This window comes from Notechis scutatus, chromosome 2 (genome assembly GCF_049901735.1).
Source record: "Notechis scutatus isolate UNSWTSFEM ecotype Mainland chromosome 2, rNotScu1.2, whole genome shotgun sequence".
NCBI classification, from domain to species: domain Eukaryota; kingdom Metazoa; phylum Chordata; class Lepidosauria; order Squamata; family Elapidae; genus Notechis; species Notechis scutatus.
In genome coordinates this window covers 59,838,905-59,860,515 of record NC_142010.1, presented here as the reverse complement: position 1 = coordinate 59,860,515, position 21,611 = coordinate 59,838,905, and the positions used below count along the sequence as shown (strand labels likewise).

The following is a 21,611-nucleotide window of genomic DNA, read 5'->3' as shown; positions in this document are numbered from 1 at the left end:
GGGGACACTACATTTCCCCCACCCATGGCTTTTCTTGACTGCTGCCCCAAATTGGGTAGAGTTTAAATAAAACAAGTCAGTGGTTATTTCCAACTCTTCTTTATTATACCCTGTCTTGGGAACAAGAGAGAGAGATAGATTGGATCCTCTGCAGCTGCTTCTGTGCCTCACTCATCTCTGCCTCTAGACAGGGTACCATATCAGCCAGCATGTGGTCAAAAGGGTTGGTCCACCACACCTCCACAAAGGGGCTACCCTTTCTCCTGGCCTCAAAGTCTGAGTGACTGAAAACTGCCTTCTCTGCCACTTCTCCCAACTTTTGCACCTTTTCTCTGTGAGTATCACAGTAGAAAGAGCTTGTGCTTGGATGGAGGCTGTAGGGGAAAAGGGCAGCATTGCCAAGAGAAGGGCAGGACAGAGCCCAAACTATTCTATCTTCCTCACTCTTCTGGAGGAACAGCATATCAAGTAGCCAGCCCTGTCCTTCGGTCATGGCCAGCCCTTCTTCTGCAGTCCCAGGAGTGGGTAACCTTTCAGCTGAAGTGACAAAGCTCAGAAGAGGAGATGCTCTGGGGAGTAGGTGAGAAACATCTGGAAGCTTTTTTGCCAGGCGGATACCTCCTCCACGTGGTGGTCTTTCTCTTCCCCCTCCCACCCCAGGAAGGGAAAGGGAGAGCTGTTGAAGGTTTGGGTCCCTCTCCTCAGAGGTCTTCTGCTTCCCCTCTAAAATAAAAGTGGCGTTGTTAACTCCCCCGTTTTTCTCCTCGCTAGGTGTTGAATGTCACGCGCGGTCCAGTCCCTGGCTGTGGGAGGACATTGGCTGCTTCGGAAGAGGCGGAGTGGGGCGCGGAGCCACCGGGCAGGTGTGGGTCTCAGCCGGCGGGGGGCGGGGCTGCAGCTCTGGGCTCCTCCACGCGGGCTCCGGGAGCGCCTTTGTGTCGAGGCTGAGGGAGAAGGGAGCGGAGCCGGGAGGCTAACAGCAGAGCAGCCACTGAGCAGCGGGCGCCGAGCTTTAAATGAACATTCATAACGCGCGCGGGGAACGGCGGCGCGGGCTGGCCGGGACCAAGCGCGTTTGGAGGCAGCCAGCGCGTCCTCTCGACTCCGGCAGGTAGGTCGGGCGCTGGAGCCCAAAGGGTGAGGAGAGAGGGGGGAGGAGAGGAAAGTGCGGTAGGGAAGTGGCTCGGAGGAGGCAGGGGTCGCGTTTTTTTGTAGGGAACGAGGAGGACAGCTGGAGACGGGACACAGAGCGCTGAGCATCCCCGGGAGCCGAGGGGAAACGGCGCTCTTCCCGGGCTTTTTTGGGGGGAGGGGGTAAGAAGGAGAAAAGGGGAGAGGGCAGGACGCCGAGGCAGTCGCCGGGGCATTGAAAGTTGACCCATGTAGGATCTCAGAGGAACAGAAAGGCAGTTTCTCAAGAGCTGAATCTGGAACCCACCATCCGGTGGCTTAACGCAGCTATTGAGGTGTTGGTTTTCCTTCTTTCCTTCTTTCGATTGCATGGAGAGCCGTTCTGCCTTAGCCCGCTTCATCGCATTGCCCTCTTCTTCTTCTCGTTGCGTGAGACTTGCACACCGAGCCCCCTGCTTTTTTTTTTTTTTGCTTTGCTTTGCTTTGGTACATGCATACAACCGCTGTGCTGGCCAGTTTTTCGGCTGGCTGCCCGTGCGTGTGTGTGTGTGTGTGAGAGAGAGAGAGATGTGTGTGTGTGCGCGCGCGTGTTGTGTGTGTGTGTGTGTGTGTGTGTGTACGCGCGCGCGAAGGGAAAGGAAAGGAAAGAAAGGAGGCATGGTTTTTGGAGAGGAAAACGGTCATTGGTTGAGGGTTGTGTATTCACATCCCCGGGGCATCTCAAACCTTGGAAAGATGGGCAGGTAAAAACGCAGAGTTGCGGCTGTTGACAAAAAAGAAACAAGTGTCCTGCTATCACGCAGGGATCCCAGCCATCTATGTCGCAGTCATTTCTACCTGTGGAATTTACCTGTTCTGCAAGACATCATATACCCTGATATAATGTGCAAAGGTTATGTCAGCAATAATATGTGATGTGAAACTGAGAATCGGGATTTTGCATTACTTGCTCTCGGGCTTTTCCTTGAATTTGTCAGAATACAACAAATTTCGGCTAGGGTTTCTGCAAATAAGCTAGCCATTGGTTTGCATGAAGGTTATTTAACTACTTATTAGGTGACTATTTAGTTGCTTCTAAGAGGCAAAAATTAGGAAGTGAACGTTAACAGGATAAACGGCATTGAGGCTATAAGATTTTTTGTAAACAAAATGAACAAAATGATTTGAAAAAGAGCTGACACAATTTTTTTTCAAATACTGTTTCTGATAACACTTCTTTAGTTTATGGAAGCTAACATTTTGGATTGTGATTCTGCTTTGGCTGCTGCTGTTGCATTAAGAAGGATTGTTTGCTTGTAACTGAAGGCATTATTGAGAGAAAACCCAGTTGTACTCAAAGATTTGCTTTTTCTTTATGTTGATTGCTGCCTGCTTCTGTTTTCTTCCCATTTACATTCTGTCATGTTGCCTTCCACACAGTGGTATCAACAATGACATAATGCTTGGAAATTGCTTTGGTAATGAAGGCTACTGAACAAGCTTTTGCCCCCAAACCAGCAGATTCATTCTTGTTTCCCACTTCATTTAAAGGTAGAATTCTTTCCAACCATGAGCTTTAACCATTTAACCTAACCTTGATTTGTTTGTGGATCAGTGAATTGAAGAAATAATTATGGATTTAACCAAATACACATGACGCCTTTTGCCAGCAAAATTAATATACTAATATAAGACTCCTCCTTTTATTTTCATATAAATTGTTCTTACTTGGGATTGTGTCATTGAACTCAATGGGACTTATTTTGTTGTAAGCATAGATAGAACAACACTGCACATAAATTAGAGTGTTTTAAAAGATACTACTTAGGTTCCAATTACTCCACTTTCTGAAAGCAAGTATTCTCATCAGATAAAGAAACATTAATATAATGTTAACATATACATTATATTTATGTGAAATGATATATTAAAGATAATTTAATGCCCTAATTAATCATCATTAAACTATTTGATAATTAGACATCTTTCCATTCCATTACTATTTATAAATATTATTTGGGATGACGAAGTCAGTGAAAATGCAAGAATCCATGAAGCAATTTTGGACATTTTCTCTTAAATGAAATATCAGGAATTTTAATATTTAGCATGGTAATTATGAAATTATAATGATAAAGAATGCTTTGTTCATTTAGTATAGTTAACATTGTCATCAGTGATCCAAAATAATATATTTTTAAATAGAATTGAATGCACATACACATAAGGATTTCAAATACTTTGATTACTTAAACATGATAATGTATATTGAATATGCCTCCCCTCTTAACAATGTTTGATAAAGTGTAATATATTATTAAAATTAATACACATATTCTCATTTCTATAGCAAAAAGTGTTCTCTGAATTTTCCCTGAGAATAAGCTCTGTTAAAATCAATGTGTACATTAAACTAAAACTATGCTGTCAGTGGGTGAAAAAATAAAATACCTACAAATGAATTAGTATAAGTGGGACATGTAGACTTTTATTTGTGGCATTTTAACACATTACCATCTCTTATCCATGATGATTAACATAGGATTATATAAAATCTTCTTAAACACCTTAACAATTTACATCTGCAAAAAATGAAGATATTTCAAATCCGTATCTATTTTGAATTGGGGGAGGAAACCCATGATAATGCATTTATAACTAACTCATGATGTATTTAAGAGCAATAATTTCTGCACGTTTACTGTCTTTCTTGTGCTGCATTGGAATATATTTAAATATCATGAACAGAAATGAGTGAACTTTAAAGAAAATGAGGACAGGAATAGATTGCGGGCATATAATCTATGCAATTTATATCCAGATAAAGAATGACAGTTGTTTTTTCCCGCACAAATTAATCTCTTTAGGGCAAATATATCCTAGAATTACTGTTTCAAGAGTCAAGTGAAATATAGTTGAGGCTTATTTTATAAGATGTTATAAAATGATCAAGACAAGTATTAACCCAGATTTAAAAAAAACTTTTAAAATCCGCGGATGTCAGTAGTTATGATGTAAGAATGCATAAGTTTTCCCCATGAAATTCACAGGATCTCAACATGTTTATCCCTAAATGGATCATATCAATGGCTCTTTTTTAGATTTCTTTCTGGAACATTAGTCATATGTAAATGAATGTATAATCATATATACAGTTTGTGAGTAATTTTTTGTTTCCTTTTCCTCTGGTGGATTTCATTATAGGCAAAACGAATTGCAGGAGCTATTCTTGTTTCAAACCAATTTGTGTTTTAACTTAAATGTACAATGCAAACAAATATTTGCAATGTTATAACAAGCTTTCATAAGGTATATGCTAGAATTGGAGACAGACCATGCATCCTTCTAAGTTGAGAAAGGAAGAATGAAGTACTTCTTAATAATAAATGTATTCAGAACATAACCCTCTCCTACTGTTTTCTTCCTATTGCATAGTGTTTGATCACAAAAGTAATGAATTACTAATTTTGAAGATAAAATTATAATATTTCTCCACATAATTTCTCCACTTAAAAGTTCTGAAATACGTACCCCCCTATTACTATAAAATTGTTTCTGCTTGCGTATAGGATTAAAATTCTAAGAAATTGCAGAAAAAGTAAACATACAGGAAGAGATTATTTATTGTTCTCCTATGTAATTTGAGAAAAGTATATGAAATAGCACTTAAATATCAAATAACTGAATTAATCTCTAATTAATTGTCAATTATTTATGATGTAATGTAATATATGATGTAACTAATGTAATACATTAGTATTAATTTAAATCTTAAATATCCTTTTCTTGAAACTTAATTTCAGTAAACTATAACATTTATTTCAAAGAAACATATGTCATGTTGAGACAACAGTAGTATAGCAGTATAACCAGGTAACTTAAATATGATACCCATCCTTGCATTCTATTCTGGACCAGAAAAAGGGAGATGACTAACTCATAGCAAATAAATTTGTATTGCTTCCTTTCTCCTTTTTAGAAAGATCCAGCTCTATGTAGAAAGTCTGTTATTTACTGGAAATGTTTCCCCAGTTTGCTTCTGCCTGTTATTTTTAAATTTAATTTTTCATACTTCACAGCAGTTCACCCTTGTATTCCATAAAAATGATCAAGAAAAGTGTAATACAAGTGCAGTTAAACATGACTATAAATGCCACTTTTTCAGTGGGCATAGAACATGGGATATATGAGAGGATGGAACTACAGGCTCCTCCCACAAGTGACAACAACAAATAGGATGTTTCCATACTGAAGAAATGACATAACATGAAGACCATAAACATCTTATTCAGTATGTTATTTCCAATTTATCTGAAAGATCACATTGGAGTAAGGTTTTATATAGAAGCAGGATGACAGCGATGCAAAGAAACTATATGACAAAACAGTTCTGCATGTCAGACTGAAAAATAATAATTTTACACCAAAGTATTTTGCACAATGGTACAATACTGTAGTTTCTATGTCATGTTTTAAAAATAAACTGGATTAAGAAAGAGTTGCATTTGATCTACACATTTTAAAAACACAGAATATGTGATATGATTATGGTAATGATTGTAGCTACATAACTGTAGCTTATAATTGTTTTTGACTTAAACACATTGGTAAGACTTTGATTATTGAAATTTAAGTCTGCAATTCTGCACATACTTGCAATTGAGAATGCCTCATATGGAACTGAAAGCTTACTTTTGAATAAACATTTATACACTTACAGTTATTATATAGATTTTGTATAACTATCCTTTATGGTCTATAGGGTAAAAAGACTGGATTTCACAATTGCCGTAGGTAAATAATTCAAATAATATATTGTTCTTTAAATAACATTGTTTATTAATTCATCCTTTTATTTTAAACAAATTTCAGCAATTTGGAGAATCTCATCTTGAATGAAGTTATTGCCATCAGTATTAAAAGATTTTTCCTTGATGTAAACATAAAACGGAATAAAGCAATTAGAAAACTGCTCAAATTGTAATTGCTAGTATTATCTAAGAAGAAAAACATTGAATACCTTTAACTCATATCTGATTTCACACCTGACAGCAAATCAGATTGCATGTATTATGCTCATATATACAAAAGTTCCTAAAGCAAGTATATAAATGTAATAATACAGTATAAAGCACAATTAATATCTAATTAGAAACTTATTTGACAATTTTCCTGGGCTTCTAATTCAGTTACAAAATTCTATCAAATGCAAGATGGCAATAAAATATGGATTTTAACTGTGGGGTAAATTCATGCTTTTCAGGAAAACAACAATGATGTCATCATATTTAATTGACATAGTGTTAAAGAAACTGCCATAACATTTAGTAAGAGAAGAAAAATTCGGAACATTACAATGTTGGTTAATTCATCCATCTGAACTAGAGATTTTTGTTTGGCGAATGATAATAAAAGATGTAATTGGGGCAGCATTCAAAAGTAAAGGTCATTGCTAAAGACAAACAATGAAATAATGATGTTTTGTGCCAATATGATATTCTGTAGATGGCAGCCAAAGTTAATTGTAAAGGGCACCTTTACAAATACTCTAAGAAGGACATGCATTTACTCTTATATTTACAAGAATATTTTTAGCCAACACAATGGTATTGAAATCTAAAAAGAAAATTTTCAGACTGCCTTAATTTCTTTTTAAAAAATACTTAAGCTCTTACATAGTGTTATAAAAGCAAGGAAATTGTATCTGACTTTATGTTAGTTTCAAAGGCTTAATGTCAAAATAAAATTACAAAATAAAATTAATAGATCAGCTAAATTTTGGATTCATGCTTTTTATGTTAGAATTTATTAAACCAAATAGTATTTTTTCATTTTGAGATATTGTTTTTCTGTTGAGGAAGATCAAATACAAATTAGAATTTTAGAGTGTTTTTGAAACATCCATAGAAATAAAATATTCATATTTTTAAATAATTAACTGCTATGTAAGTAAAATTACAATGAAACTTAGATTTGACTTGCGTATGAGAATGTGATAAATTCAGTTCTATTTTCCAACTCAAGCATAGCATTTATATTTAATATAAGGTCCATTGTTAATAAATGGTGTTGTAATGCTCAATTTGACAGGTTCATCTATATAATCTGTATATAATCTGTAGTGTAAATCATGCATTAGAAAGACCAAGAGCTGTCAATAGCATCATTTTGATGATATTAGAAATACTAAAACCATGAACTAAATATTCATGTTTGTTATGAATTTTTAAAATTGATCAATATACACATGTCATCACATAGAATGCAGCTGACTTGCCTGTTTTTATTTTATCTAGGGAAAATGTGCAGGATTCTCTACTAGATTTGAGACAATTTGAGATTTCCCCAGATGTTTCAATTTTGAATTGATCCCTGACATTTAGCAACATCAATTAGAAGAAATGAAAGATTGTTGTCTTCTTTTCCCCCCCCTCCTCTTCCTTCCCACCTCCTTACTTTTTTTTAAAAAAAACAACCTCTTACATGGGAGGGGAAGGGATTCATAATCAGTGTGACTTGGTGTGGTAACTGAATTAATTTCCCAACGACTTGATGGTCCCAATGTAATTTAATTAATTTTCTCCAATTAAAATATTTCAAAGCCCATTCTGTTTAAAATGTATATTGTTTATATTTTGTTGTTAATTGTTACTACCTATTTTATCATTAGATTATTATACAAGTATCATTAAAATACTGATATTGTATTTTATTATCCCAAAGGTCATTGGATGCATAAAAAGCATTCTAATTTGTATTCTATAGGCTAATATGAGATAATCTCAGAAAAGGAGGCTTTTAAAAAAAACATGCTCCTGTGGAGTATAAATGGAATAAATAAACATCTTTATGTTGATTTGATTGTTGTGTTTATTTATATTATAAATCTTAAGAGGAATTGCCTAGGCAGTGGAGAATATGCAAATATCTACAATACTGCTTCTATATCCCATATAGTTAATTACGTGTTACACAAATTTTTCGTTCATTATTAAGAAGACCACCTAATATAAAGATAAAATACGGTTAGGGTTAGCTTTGGATATGACAGCAAATGAGCTTTTAGCTAATTATATCAATTGCAGATCTAAGGATACTTAGCTGTAGAATATATTACTTTTAGTCTTTGCATCCTCTGCTTTTGCCAAAATCAGTTCTGGGAGATTTAAGCAATCTCTGGAGAAGAGCTGGAATTGTTTGGTGAAATGTAGTAAGGAGGAAAGGAAGTGGAATACCAGTTGCGCAACAAGAAGCCGACTTTCATGGTACTGAATAGAAATAATTGTTTATTCTTCTCTAAAACAATTCTAATTGTAGATTTTTTTTTTCTCTGTGACAATTTAAGATGATGATACAATAGTACAATGTTGTTACTCTTGGACTTTTCATATGATTGTCATTAATCAGATTTGAATCCCCTAATTCAAACTTAAAAGCTGTAGATCAATGATGTTACTTTCTAATTAATTTTCAGATTTATAGTTTTATAAAAATGAATGCTTTGATTGTTGCTAAAAATCTAAGATGATTTAAAAATGCAATCTACAAACTCTCTTCCATTATTTTTCAATGCTATTCAAAGAAAGTACACTAGATTTTAGAGTTGGTTCATTCAGTTATTCAAAATACATTTTGTTGAAGGACTGTTAAAAGAGATGCATTCCTTTGCCCAAGATATAGCTAAACATAATAAAATTTGAAGTGAGTCAAGAGGTCATTCAGTAATAAATGAAAATATGACATTTAAAATTCATTTTCTCAAGAAATAATCTTTTCTAGAAAAAAAAGATGAATGACAAGTACTTTACATTCTATGTATTTTACATATACTAAGTATATTTTAAAGTGCAAAATTATGTAGCAGGGATTTATATCTCATTCAATAACATTGCCTTCCTGGTGACTCATGATCAAACCCTTCCTGGTGACTCATGATCAAACCCACTAAACATACACATTTATTTACAAACATACAAACATAGTATTGCTAATTTATGAAACCAAAGTTAAGTGTAATTTGCCTACTAAGAATAATGACTAATAAAAAAAATAGTTTAGGGTACAAGAAGCAGGCAGTGATTTCATTTTGTCAGTCCATTGCATTTAATTGTAATTACTTTTATTATTATTTTACAAACAAGCTTCTAATGTTTTTCAGAAGTAAAACTTTACTGGCCCATATAATTTAACTAGTGCCTTTATCTTGTTTCGTTAAGTATCATCTAATGTGGAAAATAAAATATTGGTTATTCAGCAATACTACATTTATAATGACCAATGGGATATTCCTTAATGTTTCCTTCCCCTGAGTCTCTTGATTGTTTTGGAGGCTATTAAGTTAAATTTCATTGTTAAAGAGCTCCATGTGAATATTGCAGATGAAATGGAATAACTTTTCAAACATAATATTTAATAACCAATTATAAATTAGGATATCAGTACTTTTTTAATAATCCTGGGATTTATTTAAAAGACTCTGCTAGCAGGTGAAATATTTATAAATATGTTTAACCTTATAGCTAATAAAGTTTGAGATATTTGAAATACCAGAAGATCACAGAATTCATATACTGTATATTTTCCTTAGTCAGATTCTTTTCTCTCTGGATTAATCAAAAATTAATTGTTGCATTCCCATTGTTTATCTACGTTCCTTTGTTCCATGCAAAATGTTCAATGGTGTGTTAAAGAGGATTTTATAAAAGCTTTATGGGAGATGTGTTCCCTGAGAGTGTACAGCATTCCTTCACTGGGCAACCTTACCTAATTTGGCTATACTGCTGAGTTTATCTCTTTTCCATATGTCAAAAAGGATAAGTGTAATTATAATGTTATAATTTATAGTTCCAAGAATGGAAGATCAAACTTCACTGATTTTTAAACCCCCCCCCCCCCCCCCCAAAAAAGGATCAAACAAAATGCTTTATTGTATAAAAGTTCAGTACATTTTGGACAAAAAACTTTGGCATGGACACTATAAACAAAACATTTGAACAAACTTCATATGAAAGATTTTACAAAGAACCTTTGGGGGGGAAATCTCATTAACTCATCTTGTATCACTTTATTCCCACCATTTCTTTCACATACTGCCTCATGAATGCCTAAACATCTTCGCTACTAACCCAATTTCTAAGATGGAAGCAAAAAAAAAAGTACATAAAATAGAGTACAACTATTACCTATATTAACTGACTTAACTATGTCATTTAACTATCACTCAGCTTCTATGTCTAGAAGTGAAATATAAATATATGTAAATATATTTAAATTCATATATGTGTGTAAACAAAATGGTGGGGTCTCAGTATTTTGTTCAGCCAGATGAATTGGTGTTTTGTAATTAACATGACTCCTTTTTTTATAGCTGTCCATTTAGTCTGGTTAACAAAATGGTTAAGATAAAGCAATTGAGATGTTTCCAGTTTCTTCATGGTTTTTAATCAGATCCCCATTCAGCAGTGATCAGTGACAAAATCAAAAGGATATATGAAGAATAGGTTCATGTTTATATAACTAAATTTTCCATATTATAGCTTTCAAAAAAAAATATTGAGACATTCATGAACCTCATTCTTAATGTTGATTGAAGTCCAGAAAACAAAACATCTTAAGTGACACTAATAAAAATTAGAGCCAAGGTATAAAGTGAAAAATGAAGTAGAAGTCATATTTTCAAAGAATCAAACTCAACCTCAGTATGATAGGGTACTATTGAGAAAGAGATTGTTCCATTAATATGGAGGCTTCTACAATGCCATTCATTAGATAGCTAGGCAGAAAAACTGGACATCATAGTAAGGCAACAAATGGTTGGGTTATTTTATTATGTTTTTGATTCTAGTCATAGGAAAAGGTCTTTTGCTGGTTTTGTTTTATAAACCAAAGTAATCTGGATAGCTTTACATATAATGTGTCATGATTTAAGCAAGATTATTTCACCAACATTTCTTAGGCCTTTCTCATAGTCATATACATGACATTCTTCACATTTTTGAAAACTGGTATAAGATATTCTTATGCAAAGAGTTTTAATTGAGGACACTTATAGTTTATACTTTATTGAATTATTTTGGTCACACACTTTGCATTATATTTATTTTGTATTGAATTGTTTTAGTAAACCTGGTATAGTAGGTATTTTGTTTAATTTCTTGCTTACAACAAGTTGTAAAGTTGAGGCTAAAAGTCCCACAAGAAAGACTATATTTTAGATAAAATCCAGCTAGGAGCTGAAGACCTACAACTATTGTTAGGTTTGTATACTGTCTTTTCTCCCTGAAGTGAAGGTAGTGTATATAGAACTTCCTCCTGCTATCTTATACTGCTACAACAGTATAGGGTAAATTGGGCTGATAAACAATGATTGACCTTTTATCACTCATTAAGTATGGGTTGACTTGAATTTGGAGGACCCAAGTCATAGTTCAATACCTTAAAACTAGGTTATGTTTGTTGTCTTATTACCAGGCTTTATCAAATTCTCATGTTAGATTAGAATGCTACAGTTATTTAAGTTTTTCTTATACTAAAATTTGAAGACGTAGTTAGAGGCAATATTACTTCCTAATTTCTTTCCTAAGGACTTATCTGCACTACTCAGTTGTCAGAATGGGCAGGCAAATGTTTTTGGAGGACATAAGCACTTATTAAACCTCCACTCACTTTTAAACCCATTCCTAAGCCTTAGGAATGCTCCATTTGTGAAATATATCCCTTGAGTGCTTCTCAGTATTTGGGTGGAAACTCTTCAACTAGTTGAAGACTAACCTCAGCAGTTGGTTCACTATTTTGCAAAGGAAAGACTATCACTCAACTCAGCCAATACTTATTATGCATAATCACTTAAAAGAATGATTCAGTCTTGGAGAGATTCTTAAAATCCATTTAGAATTAAATTGACCTATCCACAGAACAAGACTAGATTAAATGTAGGTATGTCCTAGGTCACTCTTGTGTTTAAAACTTCTACAGTTGACTAAGAGATTTTTCTTTTCTTTGAAAAGTAAGTTTGGTAGACCTGTCCAACTCTGTTATGCTGTCTTCCACTAGTGAGGTTCAGGACAGCAGCTGTTATGTATGGAATCCTAAGCTATAGGTATTCAACACAAAACATCCATTATTTTGGTCTCCCTTAACACTGAATATACTTCAAATGCTAGGATAAATATAGCTCAGAAATAAATAGATAATTTGTCATGACAGGTGCTTGTAAAACAGGAAAAAATAAATTGAACTTGTTTTGGCTAAAAAACCCTTAGTTGGTAATTAAAAGGAACTCTGTATTCTAAAAACTTAAAAATTAGTTCTTATAGTGCTGTCATATACAAAAGCTTAGATATATCAGGAGGAAATGGGCACTTATTAGTCAATAATGTTTTCCCCAAGTATCAAAAGTTTCATGCCATTATGTAAAGCATACTCAGAGAGAATTGTAATGACTTCCACTTTCATAATAGCAACATGAACCTTCAAAATTTCAGAGAAAGCATTAAAAGGTAGTAACTATCATTTAAAACCTATAATTTTATGAATACATTTATCATTTGATGATTAGACTGGTGGCTAATTAATTTTTCACTGCAATAGATGTGCAATGAGGTTTTGCTCTTAAGATAATTATGAAGCAAATATGGCTGCCCTGTCCTATTTGCATGCTTTGCAGAACCTGAAAATCTGTGGTAAATTGTCATTACATTTATTGGGATTAATGGTTACATACATTGCTTCTTTCTAGCTGATGTTAGTTTCCAAGACTGCCATTGGCATACAAGATTCCTTTTATTTCTGTAAAATATTTCAAAAATAAGATTTCTCACCAACATTTTTAGAATGTTCCTGGCATCTGAACTTAAGGGTTATTAGTAAAAACCAGCTCAGGGTGATGGTGTGGACAGTGAAAGCCTTAAAGCTTCTAATAGCCATAATAATAGAGCTGGGTGAAGGATACTGGTTGCCTTGGCAACGATGCACGTGCCACACAAGATAATGTAACTGCTCTTGTGCAGAGATCCGCACTGCATTGCGATTTCAGAGTTTTCTGCCATTTTGCATTTTATCCTCCAGCCTAGAATTCTAAAAAGGCAAATTATGGAGATAGCTAAACAAATGGATTCCTGTGATAAAAACAAGATACAAGGTATAATGATTACTTGTTTGTATGTTTGAAAATAAAAGCGTAATTCATACACTTTAATCGCCATTCATTTATGGATTCCAAATAGTTCTTTCCTTTTCACCGTAGCACCAGCAGTTCAGCATGGCAAAATATGTTTTTAATATACCCTCAGTATTAGAATTGTGTTAAAGAGAAATAAATAAATAAAATAAAATAAATAAAATATGAAATGTACATACACAATCAGTCTATATATGATAATAGTTTTCCTGGATTGCAGCTCCCTGATTCCTATAAAAAATTATTCCATTAAAGATCATAAGGATTGATGTGAATCCAATTTATATATGCATTTTAAGTCAAATACCATCATGGACTTAACTAAGGATATGATCTCACTCTGAATTAGTAACTTATTATTTTTAAAAAAATTAAAACATAATGCTTTGAATTCTTTTTTTATTTGTCTCAACTAGGACATTTCATAGATTCTTATGTCAGAGAGTTTACAGTACAAATATTTTGCATTTATATGTACAGTATAAAATACCATTTTAACAAACTCTTCAGAGTCATTATGCTATTAGGACATTTGGATTGTACATCAAATTAAATGATAACTTACAAGTTTATTTTTCTTTATGACTATTAATAACAATATTAAAGATCTGGATTTAGGGGTAACCCAACAACTTTTCTGTGGTAGAATGCATGTTTTATCTAACCATTCACTACAGGCTTAAAAACAAAGCTGAAGCAGAACCCTTTTTTTTTATTTTTGCAATCAAAGAAGCCAGGTATTAAAGCTGCTATTTGAAGTACAAGAAATTAAAATTCAGAATAAAATTAGACTATTGACAAACAAAATTTCACTTTAATACAAAGAAGTTTGTATATCAACAATTTAAATGTGATTCATTTACAAAGAAGTACTTTGATTCTTCCAAAGTTTTTATGATTCATCTGAGAAGTTAAGCTTTAATTTTCCTTTATCCAATTTTGTAATTATCGGTTCCAAAATATTTACTAGTCCTGGTCCAGCCAGTTCTTTTTTTAAAAAACTATTTTGGTGCCCAAATGGCCAAGCAAAGGGAGCAAGCTGCAAATGGAATAGTAAAGCAATTCACTTTCCAATAAATCCTTTCACAGGATTTAATTTATAGCTCTTAATTCATGATTCTTAGGTGCAAATAATATTTTCCATAATTCAGAAGGAGATCTGGGATCAGTAATTTGGATTATGTCTTCACCAAATAAAAAATAAAGGTTAGTTGGAGTAATGGATGTATGCTAAATTATTAAATGTCATTCCCATTGAAATTAATAGAACTGAAAAATTTCATACATAGGAGGGTAGAGACCAATTGTACTTTGTGACATCACATTTGCCTATATAAAACTATATGTGGCATAGTGATGTAAGTACAAAAGGGAAGACCTTGCACTATCTTGTTAGAATGCAAGCTTTATTTTTGCATCATTGTGGTTAACTATGGCAAAACCATGATTAAGTTTGATTCCAAGGAAGACTGACTTATTTAACATATTTTATTTAACATACTGAGTTTATCAATTGTTGTTGGCAGCTGTTTTTGTGTTTCTGTGTGCATTCAGGTGAGCTTTATAATATAAAGCAAGCAAGCTAGTCTGCTGCTTACTTCATTCTTCTGCCTCAGAATAGTCTTGATCATACCAACTTATCTTTGCCCAAGTTCTAGGCCAATGGCACACATCCAAGTAAAGTCCTGGAATACAGCCCACTACTCTTTTTTATTTTCAACCAAGAAATATTCTTGGAAATAAAGGTAATTGTAAGGACTAGCATCTGCTTTGCAGTTTGGCAGTGTTCTTTAAAAGAAAAAAAATGAATAAAAGGAAAAAAAGGTTCAGTGAGATGGGCCAGAAAACTTCATGGATGCCAAGGGAGTTATCCAGAGATTGGTGCATCGTGCTCTTGCACTGTGAATTCTGAGTTATGTTTTCTTCCAGCCTAAGGTTCATGTTCATCTGCTCTGAATGTTCCCAAAAAGAAAAACCAACTTACCTTGCATGCTTTTCAGTTCAATTTCCATGTACGTCCACTTTTTGATCCATAAATAAAGAACAAGAGTTGGAAAGACTAAGATGGGAATAAAACTTCACAGAGGAAGTCTTACACTCTTACAATGCACCTGTTTATCCCCATTATGTGCTGAGCTCTATGGTTTCCCAGGCAGCTGCTGTTTAAGTAGGAAGTAGGAAACAGGCCCCTGTGTAACTCACAGCATGCTATCTGAGGCATTACAAACCAAAATGTGGGTAAAGAAGAATTACTTGCCAGTGCTAGTTCTAAAGAGGAGGAAACAGCTTACAATGTAGATAGCTCTAATATTTTGGAATCTGTGTTTTTAATTATAACAATCAAGAAAGGTATTTCTATTACCTCTAGAACAGTGGTGATATTTGATCGGTTCTGCCCAGAGAGCCAGTAGGAGTGATGAGCAGCGGAGACTGAACCTTGGCTGCTCTAATGGCTCTGCTGTTGGGCCCACCTGCCTGTCCGGGCTCCCATACTCACCTTTATCTGCTGAATTTGAAGTGCAGCTGCTTTGCGCGGCACAGAATAGTATCGCGCGGCAGCTGCTGAGGCAATCGGGAGCTCATGCAGGCTTGCAGGAGGTGAGTTAGAATGCCTCTGCGCCTGCGCAAGTGCCTCTGTGCCTGCACAAAGTGCACGTTTGGTGTGCGCGTGCATGCAACGTGTGTGCGCGCATGCAAAGCACGCCCACCAAACCACACCCACCAAACCAGTTGCAACAATATTTGAATCCCACCACTGCTCTAGAAGTATTAGCTATAACATTGTTTTTTATATCATTGCACTGAGGCAATTTTCTTTTGAGAAAACAAGTCCTTACTATGGAAAATGATAAGTAATAGTTTCTGCCATTATCTCTTGCGCAGCTATTTTACTTTAGTTATTAATTTCTAGTCATAAGAATACAGGTTTCATATACAGGGAATTCTTGACTTAAAACAGTTCATTTAGTGACCGTTCAAAGTTACAACAGCACTGAAAAAGGTGCCTTAAGACCATTTTTGACTTGGCAGCATCCCCGTGGTCATGTGATTTATTTTGGATGCTTGACAACTGACTCATATTCATGATGGCTGAAGTGTCCCCTTTTGTGACCTGACAAGAAAAGTCAATTGTGTTACTAACTTAACAAATACAGTGATCCACTTAACAACCGTGGCCAAAAAAATCATAAAAAAACCTCACTTAGCAACATAAAATTTTGGGCTTAATTGTGGTGGTGAGTCAAGGACTACCTGTACTCTTCCCTACCTTAACCTTTTTTATATCATACTTAAATTCTCTCTTTTTTTAAAAAAAATACATAGTTTTTATACACTTAAATTCTCTTAAAGCTTTTTGGAAAAGTATCTAGTTAATTTAACTGCTAATAGAACTAGGTTATATTTTAAATTGCTTTTTTTTTTTTTTTGCAACCAGCTGACTTTTGTAGTGCTGAGAAGCTACCAGGCAGCACTTTTTTTTACATTAGTCTTTTTCTCACTGTTGCAAGTATTTCTATAACACTGCCAAACTTTTGACTCAAAATAAATTAACTTTTCTTCTCATAAAACAAATATGTGGAGTCCTGCCAGCCCAAACAATCATGGATGTATTGGCTTCCAATTTCTGTAAGTGGATGGTCTTTTTACTATTTTACAAGAGGGATTATCAAATCAAGACACTAGAAATTCTTATTACTAAGGTGACAGCTATTACATAATGAAATACAAAATCACTAGCTTTCTTAGGCAACTGCTATTCCTATTTTTCTCCAACAATTATTTAAGGCACCAGTTGCAAGTTGAAATTAATGCAAATGTTTTCCTGTGAATTGTTCTGACCCAGGCTGAACAGAATCACAAAACAGACTCCTTGTCCCCCCCCAAAAAAACCCCTTTTTATTTGGTTAATGTGAATTCCTGGCATTCACACCCAGAAAATTCCCAGCAATAATCCTTCCCAGGTTTAAGTGCAAGAACAGACCTTATCAGTCCTTGGATAGTTGCCAGGCCGAGAGCTTCCAGTCGCAATGCTGTAAAAGGAAATACTTGGCAAGGAGTCTCTGTGAGGCACGAACTCAGATAAGCAAATCTTTGCAATAATAAACAGACTAATTGTCTCCTGCAAACACCCCTCCCCTTTTGCTCCTATTTGTTCCCTATGGGAGGGGCCATTCAGCATCCACTTGTGCCTTTTCTTCTGAGTCGACGGAGTTCCTTAGTTGTTCCCTTCTTCTGACAACTCTGCGCATACATGCATCAGGAAGAGACTCCAGTTGTTCTTCTCTATTTATCTCTGACTCCAAAGGCATCTGATAAATGTCAGACAACCCTGACCCCATTTCTGCCTCCAATGCAGAGCACCAATCAGAGCCTTCCCCAGACTCCAGGACTGGCCCAAGTTCCTCCCCAATCTCTTTACTGTCCGAGCAGGCCAGAGCATGAATAATGTTATTAAACTTTGGCATGTTGCTCAGAATCCATTTTAGTGGAATGGGATTTTTTTTTTAAACGTATAGAAAAGATACCAAAGATATATACTTATACGTTATTATGTTTCTAATTAATAGAAGTAAACTACTACTAATAGTATGTATATGTATATACACACACATACACATATAAGAGTAAATGTTATATCCACACCTATACTTATTATGCAAACATTTCATAGCTAAGAAGTGACCTCTCTGATTAGTAATAAGGGTGCAGAATAGAGAATCGTCTCATACATGCAATTAGGCCTGGATTTGTTTATTCGTTTACTCATCAAATGTATATAGTCATTCATCTCACCAAAGTGGGACAGCATACCATAATATTTAGAATAGTTTATAATTTTAAAGACTATATAGCACTGTATATTTCTTTCAATCTCAAAATGGTGCAAACCTTTGCCATCTATTTTCAACAAATTATGGGAAGATATTTTTTTTCAGAGTGGGAGACTGCAAGGAAACATCTTTTCTCTTAATTCTACTTATGCCTATATCTTTGATTTAAGGGTCATAGGGAAGCGGAAAGCATATTCAGCAGTAGGTTAGCTCTCAAGATTACAATATCGCAATTTCTTGCAGGTTCTGAACAGGCCTATGAAAATGCATATAATGTCTCAAGAGGAAAGTACAATTGTGCCAAGGCTGCTATAATCACAATAGCAAACCTACCAGGTTGGAAATCAGTTATAGCCAAGAGTATTATAAGCATGCCAGCCTGATTTTTTTTCAGGACATTTACTGCAGTCATGGCTATCATTCTGGCAGACAGTGGTGCCCTCTGCTACTTGCTGCTGATAATATTGTTTGTTATCATGATGACATTGTGGGTACCAAGCACACCACATATGTTTCATCAAGGCACCAGGGAGGATATCTTCTCCCTTTGCTGCCCTCCTCACTCCTCCACTATCCTTCCCCTGGTAAAGTATGGAAGACTGCTGGCATATTCATTTCCAATAGGTAACCCAATATTGGAACAGCTTATTAAAATGACCAAAACTATATCTGTTTTTGTCTGATGTGTCAACAACATTCACAATTAAAATCACATGATAAAATTGTTGTATTTGAAGTGAATTGCACAGTCTTGCAAAGCTTTGGAAGAAGGTTTTTGAGAGACCTGCCTCAATAGGACTGAAGAAAAGCTTTCAAGAGATGTGCAGGGTTTTCCATAATTTGGGTTACAATTTAAGAGTCTTTTTTTTAATTGACACCATGGTTTGGTACATAATTTTCCCTTTGGCACTAGGTCTTTTAATGAATGCTTGAAGCTTTTTCAAGTTTTCTGAGTGAACCATTACATGGTTTCCAAGCCTATATCAGAAAATATTACGCTTGGAAATGTGTAATTTAGTTTGAGTTTAGGTTTTTATATACTGATATTTAAGTATTGCCTTTTGCTAGAGAATGATTGGGCAAGAAAAGCATTACATCTTCCTTTAGAAAATTTTGAATGTTCTTGAGTTTATATTGGATAATTCCTTCTGATTCCTTGTAGATATGTTGCTCCATAATCTTGAATCTTAGCCATCTTAAAATATCTTTCTGCTTTCTGGGGCCTCTCCTATTAATTATCAACAACAATGGTGCAGGGTTTATTAAATATCAGCAGATTTGTTTAAGTCCTGCCATGAAGTTTGAACCATCAATGCCTCTCTTGATATTGCATTGACCACTAGTTGGCAGTGGAGCAATGACTGGATTTTATTGCTACAAATCAGAGGGAGGGTTTATTGATTGTCAGAACAAAATAAAACAAAATTGTTTATATTTGCTAAAAGATCATCTACACTCCAAAATAAATAAGTGTCCATTAATGTTACTGTAAAACTTTTTTGAGCTAAGGTGTCAATATATACAAGTACAACAAGCTGCTGCATGTTGGTTCTTTACTTTTTTAGTGGAAGTAAATTTGACTACTTAGCACTGCATCTACTGCTAAAGGAAGCTTTATCTGCTTATTCTAAGTGACATGTAAAAGGGCAAGAAATTTAACAATAATAACCACTTATTAGCCAAGAAGAAGCTGTCTTTAAACTACAATGAAGCTTTTAAAATTTAGTTTAAATGCAAACCAATAACAATTTATCTAAAAAAGGAAGCTGTAACACTAGGGTAATCACAGGTTTGAAAGCCAGAAGAATACAATTCACATTCAGAATGGAGTTTCAAAGAATAGCGTTTTCAAAGCTGATTATATGGTTTATGCATAGAAGTTTCCTTCCAATAAATGGATCTATAGAGGATGAGCAAAGGAAAGCCATTCCATTCTAAGCAAAAGCTGGAGTCAATCAAGGAAATGCAGGGTGATTGCTACAGCATGAATTTGTCTGATATGCAAAGATGCAGGTATGCAATGCATTGTTTATCATCCCTGTTTATGAAAAATGCAGGTATTACAGAAACATCCACCTCAAAATCTGCTCAATTGCAATTGCTAAGCTCTTCAGTTGTCTTATTTTAATTTGGTAGAACACAAGAGAAGCTGGGGAAGAAAAAAGAAATTAGCATCCTTTTCTAGTGATTTATCCTTTCACTAAATTGCACTGTAATTGTAATTGAACAGCTCCTGATATGCAGTTCTCTGTGATTAGATGATTGATCCTTCAGTCACTCCATCCCATTGCCTCCCTTCCCCAGTCTGCACTCTGATTATTTAAAAGAAGGGAAGTAAAAATAGCTGGTGCTCCTGGTTTTGTGAAGACTGTTTCTGCTTTTCTGCAGAATTGCAAGGCTCATATTATTATCTGTTCACAACAATGGGAAGTCACATCTGCCTGTATTACTTCTTATGCATTTATTTTTTTCTGAAGAACCTAGGATGTCTAATGTATTAGCATAGTCTCCCTCAATCTCCCAAACATAGCCCCAGAAATACAAATAAATCCCATGGAGTAGAAGCACCCTCACAGGGCAAGGTCCGGGGGTTCCAAGTCCAATCCATAAGGCAAGTCCAAGCAGAAGGCAAGGGCAGTCCTCAGGACACAAAACAGGTCCATGCAAGAAGCAATTCCAAAGGCACAGTGAAGAAACTCTTGACTGCAGTCCACAAGAGTAGGGCTAGGTTCAAACAAAAGACAAAGAGCAAACTTCCAAGCGAGGCAAGGTAAACAGCAACAGGCAGAAGTCGCAGACAACTCTCTCTATCTGGTTGATCACCTCTCCACATGGGACAGCATCGTCTTCAGCCCCTGGCATGCCTTCCCTGTTGGACAATCCCAGTTCCAATTCCTCCTCCTCTTAGGGAGACATGACCCTCTTGTTTGCTAGTATTAAAGGTATTATTGCAGTATATAAGCTATTCCAAGAAAAACTGCATTTTGCAAGTGACTGATATTAATTTTGTCAATGTCAATGGTGTTCAAGTGGTGCTCTAGATGTTTTGGGATTGCTTCCAAGGAATCTACGTATAACTATTGGTACAAGTGTAATAAAGTTCTGAAGGGTATAAAAAAAAAGGCATCCTCAGATTGCCCACCTTAACTGAAGAAAGGTATGAATCACTGTCCATTCACACATGCTCAGACAGTGGAAAACAAAACAAGCACGACCTTTCAGGGGCTCCTGTTTGCATGTCTGTTATCATTATTACTGCTCCTCAAGATTTCATTCGCAATGAAAACATTGGCAAGCAATGGAGGCAAATCTAATTTTCACAATGCCATTCCCAAAGAAGAAGATGCTGAGGAAGCAGCAGGAGCTGCAGCAGCTAATTCTGCTGCTTGCCAATCAGTGGGTGAACTGGTAATAGAATAAACTATGTCACCAGCAATGAGTGAGATTGTCTCGGCCCCTTTGGGTTGTTGGGAATCTTGATGGCGGACCCG

At 35.2% G+C, this 21,611-nt stretch overlaps 1 long non-coding RNA gene across 1 annotated transcript in view; it reads left to right on the top strand.

Annotated features, from left to right (window-relative positions):
- Positions 1 to 432: 432 nt before the first annotated feature.
- Positions 433 to 21,611, top strand: part of LOC148132035 (uncharacterized) — a 39,524-nt gene continuing 18,345 nt past the window's right edge. Inside the window, exons 1-2 of the long non-coding RNA XR_015747527.1 lie at positions 433 to 580; positions 772 to 1,111. This is a non-coding gene — a long non-coding RNA (uncharacterized LOC148132035). The remainder of the gene's footprint in view (positions 581 to 771; positions 1,112 to 21,611) is intronic.